General features: G+C 42.8%; 1 protein-coding gene across 3 annotated transcripts in view; it reads left to right on the forward strand.

Moving 5' to 3' along the window:
- Positions 1-19,420, forward strand: part of GALNT9 (polypeptide N-acetylgalactosaminyltransferase 9) — a 219,978-nt gene that overhangs the window by 68,155 nt on the left and 132,403 nt on the right. For 2 of the 3 annotated variants that reach the window (XM_078381713.1, XM_078381714.1), the window contains one exon: positions 5,801-5,932. The gene's annotated coding sequence lies outside the window, so the exon portion shown is untranslated. Of the gene's footprint in view, positions 1-3,846; positions 3,944-5,800; positions 5,933-19,420 lie in introns of those variants that run through there. The other variant, XM_078381715.1, reaches the window with a different exon arrangement.

Consider the following 19,420-nt stretch of genomic DNA (forward strand, 5'->3'; position numbering starts at 1 on the left):
CTGAAGGCGACTGGCCAAGGGGTAGCTCCAATTTCATGGGAAGGGAATCTAGTCATTGATTTAGTCCGAACTTTACACGAGCTAGCTATGATGCTGAATTCTATCCTAGCAAGTTCAGCACCTTGGAGAGTTCCTTTAACCATTCCAAGCACATTCGCTCACCCCATGAAATTGATGACACTGGCTTCAACTGCATTTAAAGATATAATTTAGGAAGCCCATCGTTTGAAAAATCTGCTTGCTATGAACTTGGGAGATGATCTTACACATTCTCATCTCACCTTCTTCACGGCCTGCATCAGAACTCAAATTCTGGAGATTTGATGAGCTGGAGGTGGTGTCACCATGGTAGAGTGACCATATATGCATGAGGAAAGGCATGCAAGAGGACGTTAATTTGCACATTTGTGTATGCTGATTGGTACATGCATCTAACATGGAAAAATCATGACTGTAATTTGAATGGAATCATGATACGTCTTTACTCATACCTTGGAAAACGTATCATGGACATCAGACATGGTGGAGTGGATTCGTCCATGAAAACTCACATAAAAAATATAAAAGTTAGTATTTAAGATGCCACCATGTTTTTGTCTTTTTTTAAAAAAAATATTTCTCTTTCGTGTTCGTCTATAATGCTTGCACAGACTAATTCAACTACCCCTGCTACAACTGCAAGCAAGATTGTCAGGACAACCTTACTCCGCAAGAGTCCATGTTATCCAGCACTAGGCTTGGATATATTTTAACATATTTTATGTTATTGGCCTTTTTATGCAACCATGAGAAAGTGCTTGATTAAGCCTTGGTTTGGTTTATTAGAAATAGCCATTCTCTGAAGAACTGTCCCTATACTTTTAGAAGATAAAAATCCTTATTTCCATATAGTAGTTGATAAATTTGTTGCAGCTAGGTAGGCCTCCAAGATAATCAAACCATCTTATGCTATTTAAATATTTTATTCATTGCTGCTCATGAGTTTCTAAAGTAGGAAAAGCAAGGTATGTGTATAAGAAAGCTTTAAAATTTGCATTGAAAAAGGAGAAAGCATTTTGATTCAAATTATTTCCACCTTAATCGGAATCAATCTGTACATTCTCTTTGAATCTGGCTATTCCATTTTGGTCTGGTCTTCATAGAAACTGGTTTGAACCAAGCCGATTCAATTAGGAATTTGTTTGAATCTGGTGGACAGCCTGTCTACTTCCTTGATTTTTCTTGGGTTCTGCTTTCTGGCTGAGCCTTCTTGGGAATGTTCAGAGAACCTTAGGAAGACAGCAGAACCTTGTAGAACTACTTCAACCCTTCCAGAAGGCCACGTGAGATGAAAACAGCAGGCAACGGATTTTGGAAATCATAGAAAGGGAGGGATACATTTCTAGGTCTGAACAAAACACAGCTCTAACAGACATCACCAAAAGAAAAAACTAAAGGTGGAGATTTTCCAAGAAAAGTCAGGTGTCAGGGATTATTATGGAATATATGGACAGATGGTGGTCCCTGCTGTTAGGAAGCTGCAGAGAGACACCAGTAGAGCTATAGATAGCACAGGAAAGAATGTGTGAGGTGGTTGTGCTGGGAGAGTTCTATGTTCTCTTTCGGCCCAGTTGTTGACGGTCCCCTGGAGCTTTCCCAATTCTAAAAATAATCATGCAGGACTGGAAAATTTCTTTTGGTTGTTTTCTGTTGTCTTCCATGCTGCGATGAACGTCGCCAGCCAAGGACCAATGTTCTTCAAAGACCGAGATATGGAAAACACACATTGTATTTGCGAAGGCTTTCACAGCCGGGATCTAATGGTTGTTGTGGGTTTTTCAGGCTCTTTGGCCGTGCTCTGTTCTTCCTGACATTTCGCCTGTTTCTGTGGCCGGCATCTTCAGAGGACAGCACTCTGTGCTCTGGTGTAGTTGGCTTGGGAGTGCAGTATTTATGGCTGTGAGATAGGCTTTTGTCTTTTTCTGTAGATGGGTGATTAGTGTGTCTTGTTGTTGGGTGTATTGTTGTGCTAAGGAGAAGAGATTATCTGTCACTGTGGTTGCTGGGTGTCATTAGCTGGTCTTTTGTGTGTAGGGGATGGTGATGATGATGACTTTCCAAATGAATCAGTCATCCAGCAGTGTAGAGGAATCAAGCCTTGCATTGTTGCTGTCTTACTATCAAAATGCAGAGGCTGCTTTTCTGAATTTCCTACTATATTCTCTGTGCCCAGCTGCCTGGCCCCAAGCTAAAAGTGGATGATACCTTGCGTGGGACCGAGTTGATGCCCAATCCACCGGATGCCTGGTGCAGGATGTACTCACTGCAAACCCTCCCTCGAAGGAAGCTCAGAAATCTCATTACCTCTTGCAGGAGATGCTTAGAGAAGGAAAGAGGAGTGTAAAGCAAGGAAGAAGAAGAAATGGTATAGTTAAGATGCATCAGTAAAGTCACACTTTCTGTATCATTTTAGCTAAATCCAGACACTTGTCTAGATCTAAGATTTAAAGTAAAGCTCCAGTGAGCTGAATGCATGGCTATTTTTATTTATCTTCAAAATTACTTTTATCCTAAACTGGTCACAAACCCAGGGCCTTACATGACAGAAACACGTGCATGCACACCATGATGTCATTTGCATCCAGAAATATTTGGGGGACCAAACTCTGCCCACATCTACTGCAGCAGCTCAGCTTCCTCTCCCCCTCCCTGTCTTCTCTCCCCACACCTCCAGATGTGCATTTTCTGTGGATCAGAATCCAACCCTGGCATGATCTCACAATACAAGAGGTTGGTTGGGTGTAGACATTTTTTTTATTTGCTCTATCTTGATCTTTAGGAATGGAGTTAGCTCTTCTCAGTGGCTTAATTATCATTTCTGCTCAAACGGAAGATCAATAATGAGAGTAATAAAATCTCAAGGATCATTGCAAACCTTTTTATTGATACAGTCCATAAACATCTACAGATGTTTTGTAGTCTTCTTGTTTATGCAGAAAGACTTCCCCGGTTTATGAGACCGTGGGCTAGCGGAGGATGGAGTTTCACAACTGATAAAAGATTAGCAAAGGGATCAAAGTCAACTTTTAAAAAAGAAACTAGAACCAGAGATAAGCCACAAATTTCCAAAACGCAGGCTCAGAGACTGTTGTTGAGAAGGCCACGCTGCAGCCAGAATTAGAACCCTCGCACAACATTTCCATAGAAAGGCATGCCTCAGCTGTGAGACATGCAAATTAAGCCCTTGTTTCTTTTGGGTGGGCCAATCAGAAAACAACATATGCTGAATGCAAGAGATGTTGGTGAGGAGAACCCCTCTCTATGGCAAGCGGGTCTCTTTCATTGCTCAGGGTAAAGCGCAAGTTCATGATTTTAAAAAGCCAAAAAGATCAAATTAAGATCAAATTAATTTTTAAAAAGATCAGATTAAGAGATCAAATCAAACAATTAGAAGATTTCATCTTATTTGGTCCTTTTACCTGACCCCAGTATCTTTCCCATGATTGGGTGAAAAGCTATTGAAGGATGTATAATATGGGAAAGCCTGAAGTGAGCATGTCTCCACTGTTCATGTGCTCCTCTTCCCAATCACCAAAAATATATTTTTAATTTTTAAAAACATCTGGAAGAGAGATCACAGAGGAGCCTGTCATGTACAGCTTGCCCCTGAGAAATTTTCCAATTGTCTCTCCTTCCTTCTCTCTTTCTCTCCCTCTTCCTCCTCATCTCTCTCCTTCAAGGGCATCCTTGTTCCTACCGTAAACTGGAGTAGAAGCCCTCACATCTAATTGACTTTGATAGCAAGTTGGATGATAAAATTGTGCCCTCCGGGGGCAGTCGGTTTTTGAAGATCTGCTGTCATGGCATGACACTAAAGAGTTTTTCAGAAGCTGTGACCAATCTTCGCTGGCTTAGCCAACAGAACCCGCATTCAAATAAAGTCTGCAGCTCCGCAGAGGATGAGGTAGGAATGAAACCTTGCTGGATTTTGTGTCTTCTCGATAATCCTTAAATTATATACTGGGATGGATGGAAGCTCTATGAGAGATGCAGAAGTGTACTTAAAATGCTACAGGTCCATGACTCTTTAGGTCTACTGAGGGTGTGAAGTAACATGAATTGCCACCTGTCTCTGAAAATGTTGATGGAGGGGATTACAGAGGTGGAAAACAGCCATACTGGTGGATGTTTTCCAGGAGCTGTTGTCTAAAAATGTAACTTCTCTCATCTTTCATCAAAGACAGGGGATGTGGAACAGCTGGAACAGAAGGAAGCTGATGTTGAAGACCAATCTCAACTCAAAACCTCAAACCAATCCCCAATCAAGTCTAAACCCAAGACCTACCCATGTTCAAGGAAGCTTGGCTTGTATAAAGCCAATGGGAATCAGGTCTTGTGAGGAACAACTGAATGATCTAGAGGTGTCTATGTTGGGGTTTGATTTGCAACCTCGCATGCTCTCTGTATTTTTGTGTGACTAGAAGGGACTTTTCCAGGATGGAATGAGAAGCCCTCAAATCATCATCCCGACAAAGCTGTTCGACTGAATGCTTCCCGGCTTGTTTCACACTCTTAGCCATGTTGCGCCTTGTCAGTTGCCATATGCAATTAATCAAAAAGGAAACACCACGGCGTTCCACTTGTGAAATACTGTCAAGTCCTAAAATAGCTGCCTCTGCTAATTCTGTGACAGCATTTTCATTCCTTAGTGAATCGTTCACTCAGAGCACAGCGTGAAAGAAATGGAAAGGTGACCCAACCCCCAGCCTCACCCTAGAAGATGAGCAAAATAGGAGAAAAAGTGTAGGGCCCGCCGAGTGAGTACCTCGGAGTTTGCTTCACCCCAAAACATGAGAACCCACGTCTCTGGTGGGACCCACCTGGAATGTGACCCTCACCTGGTCATTCTCTCCATCTCCTCAATTGGACAACCATAAAAATAGACTGTAGCACCAGAAGAAGCTGCCATCTTGAAAACTCGGACATTTCATTCATCATCCCCAGCACTGTCTGGAGACGGTGAAGCAGCCATCTTGGGTGGTCCTGATTTGGAAAACCAGATGGAGAGATTTGCCCCAGTGCCTGTGGTTCTTCCACTGTGTACTACTTTACCATCTCAAATTGTGGTGCCAAACATTCAACATAGGATCTTGTGCATGCAAATAATTCACTCTGCCACTCACGCCAATGAAGAGATTTAATTTTCTCCTGATTTAGCCCATAATGTCTACACTGCCAGTACAGTAGGACCCCTGTATCTATGGGATTGGTATCCACGGTTTCACTTATCTGTGACCTGAAAATATTAAAAATATTAAAATAAAAAAAAAACTAGAAATGGATATTTTCTTGATGTATTTGCCAGAACTGGCCACAAGAGGGAGCCAGAGACCAAGCTATATATTCTTGAAGGATATATATAGCATGGTTTCGGGCTCTCTCTAGTGGACAGTTCTGGTAATACATTCTGAAAATATTTTTTTTCTGTTTTTCTTTTCTTTTATCATACTATGTATAGCATTTGACATTATCCGTGGTTTTCAGCTTGGAATCAATCCAGCACAGCTAGTGGTGAAGGTTACTGGAGACTTTTGGTCCAAGAACACTTGTGGACACAAGGTTGGGGACCAACTATTTTTCCACCCCATTCAGATTATTTCCTGGATCAGAACTGATTCGTAAATCCACTTTGCTTTGTTCCAGAATTTGGCCATTCCGGTTCAACCCATTCCGGATCTCACCCAAATCGGTCTCCATCAGCTTGGTTTGGAATTGGGGACTTTTCTTTTCCTACCTCGAAGCTTTTCCTTCTTCTTCCTAGGATGTTTAGACTCAAAGGTTAATCGAAGGAAAAGATCTAGGACATAGAAAGAGGTGGACACACTTGACTGCAAAAGGCAAAAAAGCGAGGAGAAGAGAAGTTATACAACTGCAGCTAAGAAGACGGAAGGAGGTAATATAGCTGGAGAGCTTTTTTATTTTTTATTTTTAAAGAGATTGTAACAAACCAAGGAGAGGTCTCCTTTTCCTCAATCTTCTCCACTTCCCTTCTGTGAATTAGATGAGGATTTGTGACTCAGCCGGCAGTGGATCAATAGTTATTTATGAAAAGCTGGTAGTAAACTGGGGCGAGTCAAGATTAGGTAGAAGATCTGCTCAATGTCCATCACTATGGATTTCTTGTTCTTAGACAGGAGATGTTTATCTTTTGTCTCTTTGCTCAAGACTCAGAGAAGACTACCAGAAGAATGATACAGAATCGAGAGGGAGTCGAAAGACACACACGCGTGCGCACACACACACACACACACACAAGCACAAGCACACACACACACACACAGAGACCAGAGGCAGCCTTGAAGACTGCTGAGCAGTCCTCTTCCACATCATTGAGTCCCTGTGGGTCTTTAAACAGATTTCTGTCCATTTAAGGACATTCCACATGTGTTTTGCCCCTGAAGGCCAGGGCATGTTTTCAAAATATTAATTTTAGGAAGCATGGATTACAAAAGAGAAGCACTTCCAAACAGGTACTTATTGGAGGAGAAAGCATATGGAAATGCATGGAAACAAGGACCCCAAAATAGATATAGATTTTCACCAAGACATTTTCCCCCCCCAAAAGATAGCAAACTGTTACGGACAATAAGACAAGACCCTCACGCTTGAAATACTGCAAAGGTTACAGCAAGTGAAATAGAGAGATTTGTTCATTCATGGACCTGAGAACTCATTATCACCCTGTATTGATTACTAGTTTGTACAAAGGAGCAGAAAGGAGAGAAGACTGGGTTGGAAATGAACGAGGTTCATCAGAAAGCAGTGTGGATTTCAGAAAAGCCACACGAAGAATATATGAACTCTTTTTTTCCTTTAAGGAGATGAAGTGGGGTGTAGTGGAGATGAAGTTGCAATAATAATGAATTCCATCACTCTTACCATATTTTTTTAAAATGAATACTTTTAGCATTTATATACAGTATTCAATAGTTATCATGTGCCATCAAGTTGATTGACTGATTGATTGATTTGCTTGCTTGCTTGTTTGCTTGCTTGTTTGCTTGCTTGTTTGTTTGCTTGCTAGCTAGCTTGTTTGCTTGCTTGCTTGTTCTAGTTTTATACCACACCATCTAGTGGCTTTGCTAATATGCTGGGAGGATCCCAGCAGTAAAATGAACATACAAAGAACAGCCAAATCCCACCCAAACTAAAAATATAAAATCAGATCTCCCCCCCTCTCTCTAATAGAACAACAGATCTAAAATCAAGATGGCAGCAATGGGCAAGATAAAGGATCCAGGGCCTAGTCGTCAAAATAAAATGAAATGATCAACTCTTATAGAAGCAGTGTCCTGAAATACCTCTGTGAAAAGCAACGTTTTTATGTGCTTCATGGATATTAGGAAGGAAGAATCCTGGCGCATCTCCACAAGTTTGTTGTTGTTGTTTAGTTGTTAAGTTGTGTCTGACTCTTTGTGACTCCATGGACCAGAGCACGCCAGGCCCTCCTATCCTCCACTGCCTCCCGTAGTTGTGTCAATTTCATGTTGGTTGCTTCGCAGACACTGTCCAGCCATCTCATCCTCTGTCATCCCCTTCTCCTCTTGCCTTCACACTTTCCCAACATCAGGGTCTTTTCCAAGGAGTCTTCTCTTCCCATGAGACGGCCAAACGATTGGAGCCTCAGCTTCAGGATCTGTCCTTCCAGTAAGCACTCGAGGTTGATTTCCATCAAAATGGATAGGTTTGTTCTCCTTGCAGTCCAGGGGATTCTCAAGAGCCTCCTCCAGCACCACAATTCAAAAGCATCAATTTTTTTGCGGTCAGCCTTCTTTATGGTCCAGATCTCACTTCCATACATCGCTACTGGAAAAACCATAGCTTTGACTATGTGGACTTTTGTCGGCAAGGTGATGTCTCTGCTTTTTAAGATGCTGTTGAGGTTTCTCACCAAAGGTAGAGCTTTCCATAAAGAGGTGGCCACCACAGAGAAGGCTCGAGAACTAGTCGTAGACGTCCCAGCCTCTCTTGAGACAGCCACCCGTGGCAACGACGCCTTGAGGGTGTGAGTGACATGGGAAGTTCATCTTTGGGAGTGGTAGTAAAGTTCCAAACTATTTAGGGATGTTTTTGCACTGAAGTAGATGAAATTTGGGGACACGATACAAGTAGAGAGAGAGGCAAATCTGCAAAACTTTAAGGCAGTTACTTTATTTATTTTATTTATTTATTTGATTTATATCCCACCCATCTAGTAGACTCTACCACTCTGTTACTTCTACGTTTGCATGCTAGGCACCTTGGCAGCTTGCTTTAATGACCAAAAAAAGGCTGAATGCATTCATATCCCATACCAAATGCTAACCTATCTATACCCCACTTTGGTTCACCTTGGAAATGAATCTGGCCCTCCTGTTTCAACCTGGTCCTTACCAAAAACAGACAAAGTCAGACCGATTTGGTTTGGAACTTGCCCAAATCTGGTACAGGCAGCCCTAGTGTATTGTCTTTTCATAGAATCATAGAAAAGTGAAGTTGGAAGGGGCTTACAAGGCCATCATGTCCAACCCCCTGCTCAATGCAGGAATGCAGTCAAAGCATATCTGCCAGGTGATGATCTACGTTTTTTTTTAATGTCTCCAGTGTTGGAGCACTCACCAACTCCCGTGGTAACCCTTTTTTAAATTGTTGATTCATCCCACTGGATCTTGGCTATTAAAACTGCATATTTCCCTAAAGAGATTTCATTACAGCTGTTGGACAGTAGCCCTTCAAACCACCTATTTCCATAAGGAAAACCTGATCAGTGGTGCCTCGCTAGACAGTTACCCCGCATGACAGTTTTTTCGCTAGACCTTGACTTTTTGTGATTGCTATGGTGATTCGCAAAACAGTGATTCCTATGGGGGAATTTCGCTGGACAATGTTTGGTCCCTGCTTCGCAAACCGATTTTCGCTAGATGACGATTTTGACAGCTTCCTCCGCGCTCGCAAAACAGGTGTTTTGGGACCCAAGCTTCGCAAGACAGCAATTTAAATAGCTGATCAGCGGTTCGCAAAGCGGCTTTCCTATGGCCGATCTTTGCTAGACGACGATTCTTCCCGATTGGAACGCATTAAACAGGCTTCAATGCATTCTAATGGGGAAATGCTTTTCGCTAGATAATGATTTCGCTAAACAGCGATTTCAGTGGAACGGATTATCGTTGTCTAGCAAGGCACCACTGTTTACTATTCTCCCATGACTGGTATGGGAGAAAGAAGCCTTCCAGCCTCTAGCTATGGGTCTCTCTTTGAAGTGGATGGAAAGACAAGGAACAATGCAATAATATATTAAGGGACCAATCATTTCCAAACAAAACGGCTCCATCCATTAGCACTTCCTCTACAGACTTCTCATTCAGAAGAGGTTTGAGAGGAGGAAGCTTAGCAGGAAAGCAATTTCAGAGACTCAACTGCTTTTTGATTACAATTCAGGATTATTGTTTTAATCACTGCTTATCAAGCAATACCAACAAACCCCTGAGTATCTTTCCCATAGGAAGTCAGATTTAAAAGCAATTTTTTCTTCTTCTGCCAATCCACCCACTTTCCACTTCCTCTCCTACCCTTCAAATATTTATCTTCACAAATATAAAGGGATAAGCATCAGTGATGCAGGCCGAGGTTTGGAAACAAGGTTTAGAATCCCATTCCCCCCCTTCCTCAGGACTCCTTGGCAGTTAACCTTAGCTAGTAACAAGATCAACTCCATTATAAGAGTAAAGCATGAAAATGAGTGATATATTTCCTCCCAATCTTTCATAGAGAGGCTTCGGGTACCTCATCAGACAAGCCACTAAAATCTGTCCTTGGACTGTTCTAATACTTATTTATTTATTTATTTATTTATTTATTTATTTATTTATTTATTTATTTATTTATTTATTGGACTTATATACCGCCCCATAGCGCTACAAGCACTCTCCGGGCGGTTTACAATTTTTAATTATACAGGCTACACATTGCCCCCCCCAGCAAGCTGGGTACTCATTTTACCGACCTCGGAAGGATGGAAGGCTGAGTCAACCTTGAGCCGGCTACCTGGGATTTGAACCCCAGGTCGTGAGCACAGTTTTAGCTGCAGTACAGCATTTTAACCACTGCGCCATGAAGCCCATACTGGTGCTGATGACTGGATGATTTCTCAGTGGGGTTCTGTATTCCATTGCCACGTGCCATCCACCCATCTCTGACTTACAGCGCCCCCATGAATGAGCGACCTTCAAAATATCCAGCCCTCATCAGCCCTTCGTAGCTCCTGCAGACTGAAACCTGCGGCGTCCTATAGGGAGTCAGCTAGAGATGGGCACAAACCGAGCGGCGAACCAGGAAAATAAAAAAACATGAACCGGAGCAACTTGGCATCACAATACAATAACAGTTTTGTTTCCCCTGTGATTGATTTGGTTAATAAAACCTCACAAATCAAGTTAGATCCAGAAGCACAGAGGGGTAGAAAAATGCAAAAAAAATTGCTTTCGCTCCAAATAGCATATATTTGTCAGCCTCAAGCTGACCTCCAAACCAAATGGAGGGACCCATGCAGGTCTTGTGATCCAGAGCAGTGTTTCTTAACCTTTTTGAAAGAAACTCCCCCTTGAGCCATTGAAGAAGTTATCATCGCCCCCTCTCCGCGGTGATATCTTTATTTATTTATTTATTTATTTATTTATTTATTTATTTATTTATTTATTTAGTTAGTTAGTTATTTAGTTATTTATTTAGTTAGTTAGTTAGTTAGAAGCGAATTTTAAGACGCAAAAAGAAATATAAAAAGGGCAAAAAAACAAACCACAATGCAGGAACTAAAAATTTCAAGACGAAAACTCTGAAACTAAATTAAGATTGGAGGAAAATATATATTCATGCACACTGTAAAAAGGCTGCAGCCATCTTCACAGGTTTGGCTTGCTCCAGAGCCCCCCTACCGCCCCCTTTTGCTCCAGCGCCCCACGCCGCCCCTTTTCGTTCTATCGCCCCCCTGAAAAATGAAGTCGCCCCTGGGGGGCATTATCGCCCACGTTAAGAACTACTGATCCAGAGGAGCATTTTTTTTCTTAGCTCATAACCCATCTGAGCTTTGTGGTGGAATATCGTGCCCGTGTTCTAACCGAGATTAATTGTAAACACCAGCACCGTTGCTATTTTTCTATATTGGAAGAAACTCATTCTCCTAATGGGGGTCCTGACGGCGCGAAGTTTTGTTCAAGGTCAACATTTCAGGCTGTTATTTGCCAGCAGGCTGAGCCGAACGTACGAGTTGTTGCGGCTTGATTGCTCGCCGTTACCCTAAGGTGAGTACCGATGTGGAACGTTGCTGAAGAGCCAGAGCATATATAAACAATTTGTCCTCAAAAGGTGCTTACAGGGAGGTGACGGGTCTGGGCTAATGAACTAATAAATGGTCGAGAAGCCGAGCTTCAGGAAGCATCGGAGGCTTTGAAGCATCACGGGGTTTTTAATATCCTGAGAAAGTTACTGCCTGCGTGTAACTCTTGACATCTGATGCCTAGCAGCAGCGGTGACGTTTTCAGGAAGAGTTACAAAATACATTTTATTTGTTATTGCTTTTAAAGAAAAAGTGATCCTGTTTCTTTCTCCCAAGAGCTTGAGGTACTGCATGCAACCCTTTAATAATCACAATGAGATGGGGTTTGGTCAAGGCCCACGTCAGCAACTAGTGGCCCATGGGCTAAAAGTGTCCTCCTACATCACCGGGGGGCTCTTGGTACCCTTGCAGACCCAACAATTTAAATTGTAAAAAAACGAAACTAAGCTCTCTAAACCCTTTTTTCTCTCCAGGGCATGTGAGGGCAGCTTGCCCTGTTTTGAGAAGTGTTCCACAGTACCTTTTTTAATTTTTAATTTGGCCCGTTTGCGCCATTCAAGAAACAGAAGAGAGAGAATCAAGTCTCGTCTCCCTCAGGTTTCCCTGCGGCCAAATCATGGCCGAGAAATCTCTCGGGAGGTCTCGGTGACTCCTGAGAAATCTTTATGATAATTTTTAAAAGAGCACAGAGGTTGAAGGCGCCTATCCTATCAGAGCAGGAAGTGCCACATTTTGGGCAAAAAAGAGCAGCAAATCCTGGGCAGGAATGACAACATCCTATGCAGGAATTTGAAAGTCCTGTGCAGGAATCACCATCCCCAGCGAATGATTTGGCAGTTCCTACACAGGGTTCTGGAGGGATGTGGTGGCGCTGCGGGTTAAACTGGAGAAGCCTCTGTGCTGTGAGGTCAGAAGACCAGCAGTCGTAGGACTGAATCCACGCAACGGACTGAGCTCCCGTCGCTTGTCCCAGCTCCTGCCAACCTAGCAGTTTGAAAGCATGTAAATGCAAGTAGATAAATAGGTACTACCTCTGTGGGAAGGTAATGGCGTTCCATGTCTAGTCACACTAGCCACGTGATCATGGAAACTGTCTTCAGACAAACGCTGGCTCTACGGCTTGGAGATGAGGATGAGCATTGTGCCCTAGAGTCGGACACGACTGGGCTAAATGTCAAGGGGAACCTTTACCTTTACCTTTCACAGGGTTTTAATACAGTGGGGTCTCTACTTAAGAACTTAATCCGTATTGGAAGGTGGTTCTCAAGTTGAAAAGTTCTTATGTTGAATCTGCATTTCCCATAGGAATGCATTGAAAACCATTTAATCTGTATGTGCTCTTTTCCGTCCATAGAAACTACAGTGGAACCTCTACTTAAGAACTTAATCCGTTTTGGAATGGTGTTCTTAAGTTGAAACATTCTGAAGTTGAAGCAAAATTTCCCATAGGAATGGACTGAAAACCAATTAATCCGTTCTGGCTGTTTTTTTGTTATGTAGAGGTGCGTTCGTACATTGAAGCATTAGTTCCCATAGGAACTAATGCAAAGCTGGTTAATACGTACTCTACCACTAGGGGGAGAATTTTTTTTAACCTAAGATGACCTAAGGTTAAAAAAAGAGCAGGAAAGGTTTTTTTTCCTGTTCTTATCTTGGATTTCTGTTCTCAAGTAGAAGCAAAATTTAGCAAATGGAGCTGTTCTTAAGTTGGATTGTTCTTAAGTAGAGATGTTCTTAAGTAGAGACCCCACTGTAATGGGAAAAGGGGGGGGGAAAGATGTCAGAGTATCTTCCCTGGTCAGGGAAGTTTTATCAGGATTTCTTTGAATGATGAAAAGTTTAGCGAGTATAGTGATGGATTAAGACTCAGGAGAGCTGGGTCCAACTTTTCAGTTGGCCATGGAAACAAACTGGAGGGTGGCAGAACTGGTAAAACTACTCCTTAAATATCTCTTTGCCTTGATGTATCACGCAATGTGTTGTCACAGCTAGGTCTGGCCTTCTTCAGACTGGAAATCGTTGGTGCACCAGCCTGGGTTGATCGGATCATTTCTGACCACCGACTTTACCTGGTCATCTGACTGTGAAGTTAAACCCAGACAGCAAACGTAATTCCTCAAAGGGGTCTGCCTGTTTTGGAGCTGGTGGATGGGTGTCTTCCAGATGTTGCCAGAGCACCGTTCCCATTAGGCTATGTGAGGATAAGGCTGTTGTGAATGGCATAAACAACAGAATCTGGAGTCGCTGCCCATACCTCATCCCAAGTGTTGGTTTTTATGGCCATCTCTACTAACAGCCATCACGACGGCCTTCAGCACAGCTTCCTAAAAGGACGTTAGTGTTTTACGAAGTGCTTCTGATTGCCTCTTCTAAGCCTCCTACCAATCAATTTTATTGGGTGACCCTTCTTTCTAGTGTTTTGAAAGAGCCATTTTTCATCCGACTCCCTCTCCGCGCCGTTCATAATTTGGAACTGTTTCCACCACCTCCTCGCCATTTTTTTTTCACCACAAAAATCAATCACGTCCATGTCCGGCCCGCCTCGAACAAAGGAAGTGGCAGGCTTTAAAAAACGAAGGAAGATCCATCAATGTCGCTAGCGGGATACCCCCCGAGAAACTCCCAAGAAACACCGTGTACTGCAGAGGTGATAGACGGGGAGGCAAACAGGTAATGAAAGATATTTTCCATTTCAGATCCTGGAGAGATTAACTGACAAAGTGAGGGTTCTAACCTATAAAGCTCTAAACCACTTGGGCCCCAGCTATCTCCCTTTATACGCCTGCTTGAGTGTTAAGATCATCAGGAGAGGCATTTTTCTCAGTCCCACCACCTTTGAACATAAGGGAGAAGACCTTCTCTGTTGCTGCTCCCAGACTCTGGAACTCCCTCCCACTGGACGCCAATCTGGCCCCATCTTTACTGTCTTTCTGCAAGCAGGCAAAGACCGTCCTCTTCAGGCACATTTCCGTCAATGACCGGCTGTCTGAGAAGGGCTTTAAAATGGATGGTCGAGCCTTACTGTTTTAAATGTAGTTTTGGTGTGGCTCTTGTTTACAGTCCCTTAGTGTGGTATTTGTTCGATCCTTTTTAGTATTCATATACTTCCCGTTTTCAGCATTAAATATTGTCTTTTAATTTTGTGAGCCACCTTGGGTCTTTCTGAAGAAGAGCTGTTTCATAACTCAGTGGTTTAGGGTCTCTAAAAGCCAGAGGTTGGGAGTTCGATTCCCCGCTGGGCCTTACTTGAGAGGGGCTGGATTCAATAATCCATAGAGACCCTTCTCGCTCTGAAGTTCTAAGATAATGATGATGATGAAAGTCAGGAGTAAAAATATTTGAAATAAACAAATAACACCCCCAAAAAGTTGAAATCAAGAACAAAAAGACTTTTAAAAAATGGGAAACATTTCTTTAAGTGTGAGCTGATGTATTAATGGCACATGGATACTCCACTGTGACCGAATGTCCATTTTCTCTTCGCTCCTTCCAAAACCACCAAAAACGCAAGGACATCTTTTCCGATGATTATGCAAAATTGCGCCAGATATCTAGGGAAGAAAATCACGTTTGTTACTTGGGGAAAAACTGGCGTTTCCTGACAACATGGACAAAATCCACAACCGATGCACTTGACATTTGGATGAATCAGAAGGGAGCACTTCCTCCCCCCTCTTCTTTTCTTCCCGTTGTTAAATTCCTGCTGCGTAAAGTGTTTCCTATTCAAATTGCGCCTTCTTCAGAACAATTCGGCAATGGAGTCGGTTGTCTAATTGGAGCCCGTGGGACTCTCTGCAGTCTGCTCAGTTTAATCCACTTATGGAAACTAATGAAAATCCACTTTTCCTCCCAACCCTCCAGTTCTCCCGCTTGTCATTTCCAATTCCTCTGTTGTTTTTCCTTCTCTTTTTAAAAAGGGTTCAGGCAGCTGCAATGTGATTATTTGAGGCGGTCTCTGAGAGTTAGTTAGGAGGATACAAAATGGCCGCCCCATCTGTCAATACCTGCTAGTGAGGGAATGCTTGTTCAGAGCAAGCTGGTGGTGGAGGAAGAAAACCCCTATGCGACCCAATATCTCCTTCTTAGGACAAAAAGTGGACACCACCGAAAGAACTGGGCATGTTTAGTCTTGAGGAAAGAAGACTGAGGGGAGATAGGATAGCACTTTTCAAATACCTGAAGGGGTGTCATGCAGAGGAGGGATAGGATCTGTTCTCCATCATCCCAGAGTGAAGGACACATAATAATTGGCTCAAGCTACAGGAAGCCAGATTTCAGATGAATAGCAGGAAAAAGTTCTTAACTGTTAGAGCAGTACAACAATGGAACCAATTACCTCAGGAGGTGGTGAGCTTTCCAACGCTAGAGGCATTCAAGAGAAAATTGGACAACCTTCTGTCAGATCTGCTTTGATTTGGATTCCTGCCTTGACCAGGAGGTTGGACATGATGGCCTTATAGGGCTCCCTCCAATTCTATGATTTACTCATTCATGAAAGAAAAGAGACGGAAACCAGTTGTTGGCTTGCTGGGTCAAAAGCTCATCGTTTCTGACATTTGTGGGTCAACACTCGAGAGCTGAGGGCAATCCTTTGTAATGTCAGAAAGGTCCTTTTGTGCAGCATTCACAGAATAACGTGTCTGAAGAAGTGGACTTGTCCACAAAAGCTCACATTAAAAAGAGTGGTTCGTATTTCGGGTGCCACAACAACTTTTGTCTTCTGGATTTTTAAATTTTGGGTTTGTTTTGTTTTCTTGCCTGACAGAATTATACGGGTGCATAAGACAGTCATGCAGATTAGGAACGTGAAAGTCACTCAAAAATTTTCTCATTCTTAGTGATTTTCCACATCTCTCCATCCAAAGACACATCGGCAAGACAACCCTTGCATCAGTGAGATGAGTTTAAAGCTGGTTATAACCAAGCTTTGGGATGTGTGGTTTAATGCTTCACTCCTGGTAACATGTGGTTGGAATTTTATCCCCATTTATTCAAACAGACTCTCTGAATAAGCTGGATGGAAAACACACCTGAAGAAGCATATCTGGCAAAATTTGGCCATGAATTTTTGGGACATTCCTTTATAATTTTTCTGCATCGTCCGCAGGATATTGGTGTGTGCCTGAAGAAGTAGAACTTAATTCACAAAGGTGTGAATTGATTGTATAAATTTTTTAGTGATCTAATACAGATGTCGCCTTCTTCAGCATTTTATTGCACGAGGACCACATAGCTCCATGTGTGTGTTGATTTTTACAGCAGTCTTAATATCCTATGGGAAATGATGCCCAAGCTATGTAGAGTTTTCTAGGAAAAGATGAAACCCCTATGTTGACTTTCTTATATCCAATTTATGTACAAGAAAGTAGAATAAACAGCCCCAGGAACAATACCCTTAGGACAGGCTGAGTTTTGCCTCTGAGCTATCCGGTAGCATGGCCAAATGTAAAGGATTATAAGTAGTCTGCAACATAGGAAGGGCCAAGATTTCCCAATACAGTTGTGCTCCGCTGGACAATTACCCTGCTCTACGACGAATCTGCTTTACGTTGACGTTTTTGCAATCACTTTTGCAATCGCAAAACTATGTTTTAAATTGGGTTTTTTCGCTGTGCGATGATCGGTTCCCTGCTTTGGGAACTGATTTTCACTTTATGATGATCAGGAAACAGCTGATCGTTGGGTTTCAAAATGGCCACCGGTTGAAGAAAATGTCCCCCCCCCCACTGTTTTCTAGGACAGATTCCTCGCTTTACAGGCGCTGAAAATGGCCGCCGTATGGAGGATCTTCACTGGACAAGCAGGTATTCAGCCCATTGGAACGCATTGAATGGTTTTCAATGCGTTTCAATGGTTTTTTTATTTTGTTTGATGACGTTTTCGCTCTACAGCAATTTCGCTGGAACGAATTAACGTCGTCAAGGGAGGCACCACTGTATATACAAAAGTCACTCCTAAAAAAAGTCATAGTTTTCCTCCGCACTGCACTCCTTCTCTCTTTCTGAGTTTGTCAATCTCTTTCCCACTGTGAAAGAGGAAGAAAATTAAGGAACATTCACTCTTATTCCCAGCAGGAAGGTTTCTTCTTTGCTAAGCAGAGCTGTAAAGAGCTCAGCGTCCTTTTCTTGGTTTGTTGTGTGCTGCAGTTGTACAAAAATAGTTTTGTCTCTATTTTCAATTTGAGCTCTCTTCATACCTTCCGTGTGGTGGTAACATAAAAAGAGGCTGCGGTCAATAGAGACCAAGGGACGAGGCATTGTTTTCCACAAGAGACGATGAAAGATTGAGGTTGGAAATAGTATCTGTGTTTGTTAAACTCCAGCTGCAACGATATCTGGAACAATGCAAATGGCACAGAAATGCTAGCAAGGAAGATGAACGGGGAAATGGCACCAGTCCTTCACAAAACAATATAAGAAGAGTCCCACTGGATGAAATCAAGGTGCCATCTTAACATAGAATCACTTAGAATCTCCTAGAGTAACAAGAGTGATCAACCAGGGACAGTAGGACACTAGAAAATCAAAGTGATAATGTCCAAGGAGCTTCATCCGTTCACCACCAGGATAAATAAACTAGAATATTAAACCAGAAGGCGCGAGGCTAAGCCTACGGAGAGCAAAAAATCCCACACCTTTCTGAATGGATGAATGCTGAAGAAGGTCTTCCACCAGGACAAGACTCAACCTGGATCATCTGGAAGCCAAAAGACTTCCAAGTGAAGCAGATATGAAGAAAGAACAGCTGTCAGGCAGAAGGAACCTCCAGAACTAAATCTCTATTGCTCTGCCTTAGGGATGTAGAGAGTACTCAGGGTTTTTTATTCCCCATTTTTGGCCATTTTCCAGAACTTGTTCACGCTAAATGAATCCTTGCAAAGATATCCCCTTGCACCAGCTGAGATGTCCAGATTCTCACAAAATAATTAGACTTTGGTCTCCTTTTTGGAGATGTGGTGGCGCGGCGGGTTAAACCGCAGAAGCCTCTGTGCTGCAAGGTCAGAAGACCTGCAGTCGTAAAATCGAATCCACGCGGCGGAGTGACCTCCCATCGCTTGTCCCAGCTCCTGCCAACCTAGAAGTTCAAAAGCATGTAAAAATGCCAATAGATAAATAGGGACCACCTCAGTGGGAAGGTCACGGCGTTCTGTGACTAGTCATGCTGGCCACGTGAACACAGAAACTGTCTATGGACAAACGCTGGCTCTACAGCTTGGAGACGGGGATGAGCACTGCGTCCTAGAGTTGGACATGACTGGACTAAATGTCAAGGGGAACCTTTACCTTTACCTTACCTCCTTTTTGGAAAAATGTCAAGTATAGTCTCCAAATCCTAGGCAGTATTAGACCCCTCCATTCTGCACTGGTTAGGGTTCATCTAGAGTACTAACATCCAGTTCTGGACAATGCACGTTAAGATGGATGACCACAAACTGGAGCAAGTTCAGAGGAGGTCCACAAGGGTGACTAAGGGACTGGAAACCACAAGGGTGACTAAGGGACTGGAAACTAAGTCCTAGGAGGAAACAACTGGGTATGTTTAGCCTAGAGAAAAGAAGACTGAGGGGTGATGCGATAGAAGTCTTCAAAGACTTGAAAGATAGCCATACAGAGGAAAGGAAGGCTCTATTCTTGATCATCTTAGAGTGCAGGACATGCAATAAAGGGCTCAGGCTACAGGAAGCTGGATGTAGGCTGAATATCAGGGGGAAAAACTATTAAAGAAGTGTGACAATGGGGCCAATGACTTTGGGAGGTGGTGAGCGCTCCAACGCTGGAGACATTCAAGAAAAAATGGGACAACCATCTATCAGAACTTCATTGACATAGATTCCTGCACTGAACAGGGTGTTGGACTTTATGGCCTCATCGGCCCCTTCCAGTTCCATGATTCTATTTTTTTTAATTTGTTTCAGTAAACAAGGCATAATCAGGGTGGCCACGAGCAGAACAGCTCTTAGATCTGAAGAAACAGGGTTTTCTCTGAACTCAAAGAATGTTACAAACGCCTCCCCTCCTCTCTTTCTGGCCAGGCATGTTCTTGGTTTATTCTATTGATAATCAAACATTT

This window comes from Pogona vitticeps, chromosome 14 (genome assembly GCF_051106095.1).
Source record: "Pogona vitticeps strain Pit_001003342236 chromosome 14, PviZW2.1, whole genome shotgun sequence".
Classification (NCBI taxonomy): domain Eukaryota; kingdom Metazoa; phylum Chordata; class Lepidosauria; order Squamata; family Agamidae; genus Pogona; species Pogona vitticeps.